This window comes from Neophocaena asiaeorientalis, unplaced genomic scaffold (genome assembly GCF_003031525.2).
Source record: "Neophocaena asiaeorientalis asiaeorientalis breed wild unplaced genomic scaffold, Neophocaena_asiaeorientalis_V1.1 scaffold39, whole genome shotgun sequence".
NCBI classification, from domain to species: domain Eukaryota; kingdom Metazoa; phylum Chordata; class Mammalia; order Artiodactyla; family Phocoenidae; genus Neophocaena; species Neophocaena asiaeorientalis.
This window is the reverse complement of record NW_020175670.1, coordinates 7,908,897-7,916,608: the sequence shown is the minus strand read 5'-3', so window position 1 is coordinate 7,916,608 and position 7,712 is coordinate 7,908,897. Positions and strand designations below refer to the sequence as shown.

General features: G+C 44.2%; 1 protein-coding gene across 9 annotated transcripts in view; it reads left to right on the top strand.

The window, feature by feature from the left end:
- Positions 1–22: 22 nt before the first annotated feature.
- Positions 23–7,712, top strand: part of TBC1D1 (TBC1 domain family member 1) — a 353,465-nt gene continuing 345,775 nt past the window's right edge. For 3 of the 9 annotated variants that reach the window (XR_003001308.1, XR_003001307.1, XR_003001309.1), the window contains exon 1: positions 23–191. The gene's annotated coding sequence lies outside the window, so the exon portion shown is untranslated. The remainder of the gene's footprint in view (positions 192–7,712) is intronic. The other 6 variants (XM_024731610.1, XM_024731611.1, XM_024731612.1 and 3 more) reach the window with 4 other exon arrangements.

The following is a 7,712-nucleotide window of genomic DNA, read 5'->3' as shown; positions in this document are numbered from 1 at the left end:
CCGCCGCCGCGGGCCCTGCCGTGTCCTCAGCCGGCAGGAGAAGAGGCTGGAGTCTTCCCGGCGCCCCGCGGCGGGAAGAGAACAGCCCGCCGGGCGCGATGCGCGCCCCGCCCGCCCAGGGCGTCCCCGGGCTGCCTCTAGCACTTGCGCGCCGCGGCCGGGCCGCGGGCTCTGAGCGCGCCGCCGCACAGGTAGGCGCTTCCTGGGGCCTCACCCACGCCAGCCCGCCACCTCCTCGCGGGGCATCCCTGCCGACCCCAGCCCTAACAGGCCCCTGCGCGCCCGGGCCCGCGGAAAAGCTGGAGTCGAGCGCTCCAGGGACGTTCCTGCTGTCCTTGCCGCGCGTGGGTCTCTCGGGGGGGAGGAAGTTCATTGCCACCTCGTTTTCCCCTACTTGGACGACAGCGAAACTCGTTCTTCGAGTTAAGAAGGACCCTGGAGCTCCTGCAGGCACCCTCCCTCTGCCCCGCCCTTCACTCCCGCTCGTAGTTCTCGCATCTCCCCCCTCCCCGCTCCCGCCAGATACCACTAGGGCTAGTGCGTTTGTTTGTAAGGCGACCAGACGGAGGAAGGGCGGTCAGAGTGACCCCAGGTCACCCTGTAAAAGTTCAGGGTACTTTGCAGTAGCAACTTTGGCAGCTCCACCAGTGCGCTCAACTTTACTTTCTTTCTATGGGCACATCCTGTACCAGTCATTTTGAAATCCTGCTTAATTGTTTCTAGCAGCTTCCGGATCGGTCTGTGATTATGAGAACCCCTCAAACTTCGCCACACGTTGTTGTTGTGTGTGTGTGTGTGTGTGTGTGTGTGTGTTTAAAAGAGATGTCATTAACTTTGAAATCCACCTAGAGGCGGCTTTTCGTGTGGCGATTTCATTTAAATAGATTGTTCTCTGGAAATTACTTAAAAAGGAAAAAAAAATCGAAACTGATATGATCGTTCCTCCCACCAAACAGTTTAGCTTTCAGAGTGCCCTACATTAATTCATGGGTATTCACTTCATAGATCGCTCGTTCGTCCTTTTAGATAATTGGGTGATTTCATTTATTAATATAATCAGACTTTGAAAGAGCATTTTAAAATGACCTGGTTTAAATGGGTCACATCCGCGAAACTCCGCTATCTCTACAAGTCCAGACTTCTAAACTTTTTGCTCTGTCCTTAAACGGAACTGCAGAGGCCTTGATAAAAATCCCTTCTTTGGGAAAGCAGAAACTCATTCTCTTCCCCAGACTTAAGATGAGATTGGTGGGAGCTGAAGCATGGCCACCTCCGGGTTTTGTTGTGTTTTGGGAGCCTGCTGTGGGGGGGAGGGGTCGGGATGAGGAATGAACGGAGAGCTGTTCCAAGAGGCTGCGAATTCACCTTGCAGAACGACTCTTCATGTTTCTGACCACCTGATGTTCTGTCACTATCTTGGTCAGGGATCCCCGAAACAGCTGGGTTCCGCATCGTTTCCTAGAGTTGAGATGGCTTCTCTTGCTTGGGGAGGAGGTCTGCCTCCTGCTTGTCGCCTTCCTGGGAACCTTGAAGAATGTCTTAAGGAATAAGGACGTTGCATGAAAAAGTTTGCATAAGATAGGATTGACTGGGAATTCTCCGGGTCCAGTGGTTAGGTCTCTGCCCTTGCACTGCAGGGGGCCTTGGTTTGACCCCTGGTGGGGGAACTAAGATCCTGCAAGCCGCCTGGTGTGGCCAATAAATAAATAAAAATAGAATAATTAGTAAAAATAAAATAAATAAAATAGGACTGACTGCTTTTGTAAACAAGTGTTTTACAGCTCTTTGAAGTGGAAAGCTATGGCAGTCTTGAATCTGCCAGTTTCTTTTTTTTCCTACCAAGGTATAGGGAAAAAAGGCCATAAAAAGTGCTTGCTCTCCAGAATTCTCTATTAAGTACCCATTGACAAAACATGGGCCACTGGATAGTGAGCACAGCTGTGAATTAAAGGGCGCTGTGGAAATGTTTAGGGGAAATTTTCTGAAGTGAACACAGTGGAGTATCCTGAGATTATCAGCTGAGTGCAAGGAGACATAAAAGGACTAAGTGTGGCTCAAAGTAGTAAATGAAATAATCAAGCGATATTTAAGATAAATGCCTTCATGTGGATTTGTCCAGCCACTGGCAAGCCAGTAAAATGGGGGAAATGTCCATTGGTGTAGGTATAAATTATTAGCATCAAAGTAAAGTTTTGTAAATGGAACTCTCCACTTAGTCTACCTTTATCTTTCCCACTGAGAGCTCTGGAGATTTCTCCTTTCGCTATGGTAACATTTCTGGTTGGGTGTTAACCTTTTATCCCATGTGACATTGCTTGTCGTAGTACCAGGAGGTTTGAGGAAGAAAAGGGCAACTCTGAAGAAATAATTCAGCTTGCCCCTCTTCCCTTATTACCAGCTGTTGACGGTCTCTGTGTCCCACTTCCCTAGGAGGCCACCTTCACCTGAGTGAAGTGGAGGGACCTGTGTTCGAATCCTGGTTCTGCCACTTGCTGCTAGTATGACCTTGAGCAAGTGACCTCGTTTTTCTGTGCCAGCAACTTCCTTCTGGTCTGTCATCTTTAAACTGGAGCTGATAATGATCATTATAGTCCATAATAGTCCTTATTTGGATATGATCAGTAATGGTCCTTATTGGCCAGGGTTGTTGTGAGAGCTAAAGCTGTTAACAGACTCACAGTTAGTGGTATTATGTGTTAACAGTTAATATTATTACTTTTAGGAGAATAACTTAAAGCATCCATGCAGCAGGGAGGGTTAGACATAACCCCTAGAGGCCAACTGGGACCCCTCCCAACCCCTTTATCCTGTGTAATACAGTAGAAAATACAAGAAGTGACAGTGGCATTCTAAAGGACTAGGCTTGAATTAGCTCTGATTTATATGGGAAGGGAACCACTCAAAACTGCATTACTATATGTGTCAAATTAGAGAGGCAAAGCCTAGTACTGGAGCATCCTTGATGATGTGAATGTTAGGAGCACTGACTCCAGGAGCTCTGCGTGATACTGAAATAGCCGACGGCTCCAAGGATCTTTGGGACTTGTGGGCGATTTCTGGGTGAGCAGCACACTGCCCTGATTGGGTGGGATTCTGTGCAGGAAATGGACAAACAGCTGAGCCAAGCCAGTGATCCCACTGCATGAGATTATTCAGGTGGCAGAATAATCCTGTTCGGCCTCATGCCTACTCTTTCTAGGGTAAAGAACAGAAAAATTAAGTCATTGATTCTCAAGGGGAAATGAGTGGCCACTCGGGGTTCCCTGTCTATCCTGCAGGTCCCTGACAGCTAATCAGTACTGACTGGCTCCTAACCTGGCCTGGAGCTAGAAGCTTCCAACAGCCCTCCTTCATCCATCTATCTCGCCCTCCTGCCCTCCCACCAGCATTCTGAGGAGGTGAGAGGGGAGGCTGGAGCAGGGGCTGTGGTATGGTTAGCTACTGGGAAGTCCCCATCCTACTCTCTGTGGCTTGCTGGGAGGGAGTGGAGGGGGGCCTGGGAAGAGAGGGGATTCCCAATGGCATCCAGCTAATCCCACCATCACCTCTCTCGCTTCCTCCCACCCTTTCTTCACGTACCTCTCCCACGTTTATATTCTTGAAGGGAAGATGAGAGCAGCTTTCTATCCCCACACCATGCCGGGGACATGTGGTATTATACATTATGAAAATGAGATTCACCAGATTTTAGAGACAGAAGAAAACTTGAGGATGGTCTTGTTCCATTCTTTTATAAGAATAAACTTGAGATTTGGAGAAGTAACTTGTTTTCTCAACTTCACACTTGAAAGTGTTTTCGTAAGAAAACTGAGGTTCTTTGCAGCACGTGGATGGTAGTCAGGGGCTTGGATTGTCCTAATTCTGCCACCAAACTTGGACAAGCCATTTGGCTTCTCCAGTTTCCTCATTTCCCTCACATATGAGGGAAATTTCTGAGTGGCTTGAAAGGACCTTTCTAGCTTTAAAATTTTGTGATTCTAGGTGCGTGCTTCCAGGGATACTTAGCATAGCAGGACTCACTAACAAGGTTATTGGAACTATTCTAATAAGAGAGTATCTTTGTGTTTTGAGTTCTACCATGTTTGTGGGCTCTGGTGGGTAGGAGTTGTGTAGAACACAGATGGTCTCTGTAAGGGATAAGGCTTGTCCACAGATGACTCTACTATTGAGAACACGACTAGATGCTCACCAGAATAACAGATCAGGGTATTTCTTTTTTCTTTTTCTTGAGGACATTACTTTTTAATGCATAGAATAATAACAGGTGGATCATGATGATTTCATAATGATAATTTTGAATTAAGAAAAGGACAATTTATTTTATTTCTTCTGTGTAAAACATGTTACTTACGTTTACCGGGTTCTAGTTAAGAATTTAAACAATGAAATGTATATATATGTAATTTATTTTTAAAATTCTGTTAAAATATAGTTTAAAAATCAAACAGAGGGCTTCCCTGGTGGCGCAGTGGTTGACAGTCCACCTGCTGATGCAGGGGACACGGGTTCGTGCCCCGGTCGGGGAAGATCCCACATGCCGCGGAGCGGCTGGGCCCGTGAGCCATGGCCACTGAGCCTGCGCGTCCGGAGCCTGTGAACCGCAACGGGAGAGGCCACAACAGTGAGAGGCCCGCGTACAGCAAAAAAAAAAAAAAAAATCACACACAGAGATAAATCTTATTTATTTGAAAACATTTTCTTATATGAATTATTTACCCATTTGTGCTGGGTACCTAAGTTTTCTACCCCCCAAATTACAGAGAATTAGCAAAGAAGTAACTTTTTAAGAAGTGTGGCACTATCAGCTCTTCCTTCCCCTGAAGTCCCTAAATAATAAAATTTACCGTATTTTATAAGATTTCAGCTTTATTTTATTCAAGACCCCTATGGTAGTGTTTGGGAAATAATCGTTTGGGTGAAATAGGGCAAGCACTTAGATTCTGTTCCTCTTCATATGTTTTCCTTGTAGTCCCTCTTACCTGTCCATGGCACTGCCCTAGCCACGCAAATCTAGGAGAAATCAGTGAAGGCTGTCTCAGATCAGAGTATCTCTTACTGAGGTCTGAGACACAAGATGCTTCCTGGAATAGGTGGCTCTACCTGGGGCCTAAAGGATGGTCACAGATTGCGTGAAAATGACGTGGATTGAGATGGCTTAAAAAATAATCTGATGGTTCGTTAGGATTATTCAAATGGTTCTTCTGTTTCATGGAACTTTTGTTTTTCTTTCTTTAAATTTATTTATTTTCTTTTTAAAAAATTTTATTATTATTATTTTTATTTTTGGCTGCATTGGGTCTTCATTGCTTTGTGTGGGCTTTCTCTAGTTGCTGTAAGCAACTACTCTTGGTTGCGGTGTGCGGGGTTCTCACTGTGGTGGCTCCTCTTGTTACAGAGCACGGGCTCTAGGTGCCTGGGCTTCAGTAGTTGTGGCACGCAGGCTCAGGGGTTGTGGCTCACGGGCTAGAGAGCGCAGGCTCAGGAGCTGTGCAGCATGGGCTTAGTTGCTCGGCGGCATGTGGGATCTTCCCGGACCAGGGCTCGAACCCGTGTCCCCTGCATTGGCAGACAGACTCTCAACCACTGCGCCACCAGGGAAGCCCTATTTATTTTCTTATACAGCAGGTTCTTATTAGTCCTCCATTTTATACACATCAGTGTATACATGTCAATCCCAATCTCCCAATTCATCACAGCACCCCAACCCCCACCCCCCGCCACTTTCCCCCGCCTTGTTGTCCATACGTTTGTTCTTTATATCTGTGTCTCAATTTCTGCCCTGCAAACCAGTTCATCTGTACCATTTTTCTAGGTTCCATATATATGCGTTAATATACGATATTTATTTTTCTCTTTCTGACTTACTTCACCCTGTATGACAGTCTCTAGATCCAACACATCTCTACAAATGACCCAATTTCCTTCCTTTTTATGGCTAAGTAATATATGTACCACTTCTTCTTTATCCATTCGTCTGTTAATGGGCATTTAGGTTGCTTCCATGACCTGCCTGTTGTAAATAGTGCTGCAGTGAACATTGGGGTGCATGTTTCTTTTCGAATTACAGTTTTCTCTGGGTATATGCCCAGTAGTGGGATTGCTGGGTCATATGGTAATTCTACTTTTAGTTTTTTAAGGAACCTCCATACTGTTCTCCATAGTGGCTGTATCAATTTACATTCCCACCAACAGTGTAAGAGGGTTCCCTTTTCTCCACACCCTCTCCAGCATTTGTTGTTTGTAGATTTTCTGATGATGTCCATTCTAACAGGTGTGAGGTGGTACCTTATTGTAGTTTTGATTTGCATTTCTCTAATAATTAATGATTTTGAGCCGCTTTTCTTGTGCTTCTTGGCCATCTGTATGCCTTCTTTGGAGAAATGTCTGTTTAGGTCTTCTGCCCATTTTTTGGATTGGGTTGTTTTTTTAATATTGAGCTGCATGAGCTGTTTATATATTTTGGAGATTAATCCTTTGTCCATTGATTCATTTGCAAATAATTTCTCCCATTCTGAGGGCTGTCTTTTTGTCTTGTTTGTAGTTTCCTTTGCTTTGCAAAAACTTTTAAGTTTCATTAGGTTCCATTTGTTGATTTTTGTTTTCATTTCCATTACTCTAGGAGGTGGATCAAAGAAGATCTTGCTGTGATTTTTGTCAAAGAGTGTTCTTCCTATGTTTTCCTCTAAGAGTTTTACAGTGTCCAGTCTTACATTTAGGTCTCTAATCCATTTTGAGTTTATTTTTGTGTATGGTGTTAGGGAGTGTTCTAATTTCATTCTTTTACATGTAGCTGTCCAGTTTTCCCAGCACCACTTATTGAAGAGACTGTCTTTTCTCCATTGTATATCCTTGCCTCCTTTGTCATAGATTAGTTGACCATAGGTGTGTGGGTTTATCTCTGGGCTTTATATCCTGTTCCATTGATCTATATTTCTGTTTCTGTGCCAGTACCATACTATCTTGATTACTGTAGCTTTGTAGTATAGCCTGAAGTCAGGGAGTCTGATTCCTCCAGCTCCATTTTTTTCCCACAAGACTGCTTTGGCTATTCAGGGTCTTTTGTGTCTCCATACAAATTTTAAGATTTTTTTTTTTAGTTCTGTAAAAAATGCCATTGGTAATTTGATAGGGATTGCATTGAATCTGTAGATTGCTTTGGGTAGTATAGTCATTTTCACAATATTGATTCTTCCAATCCACGAACATGGTATATGTCTACATCTGTTTGTATCATCTTTAATTTCTTTCATCAGTGTCTTATAATTTTCTGCATACACGTCTTTTGTCTCCTTAGGTAGGTTTATTCCTAGGTATTTTATTCCTTTTGTTGCAATGGTAAATGGGAGTGTTTCCTTAATTTCTCTTTCAGATTTTTCATCATTAGTATATAGGAATGCAAGAGATTTCTGTGCATTAATTTTTTATCCTGCAACTTTACCAGATTCACTGATTAGCTCTTGTAGTTTTCTGGTGGCATCTTTAGGATTCCCTCGGTGTAGTATCACATCATCCGGAAACAGGGACAGTTTTACTTCTTCTTTTCCAGTTTGTATTCCTTTAATTTCTTTGTCTTCTCTGATTGCCATGGCTAAGACTTCCAAAGCTATGTTGAATAATAGTGGCGAGAGTGGACAGCCTTGTCGTGTTCCTGGTCTTAGTGGAAATGCTTTCAGTTTTTCACCACTGAGAATGATGTTTGCTGTGGGTTTGTC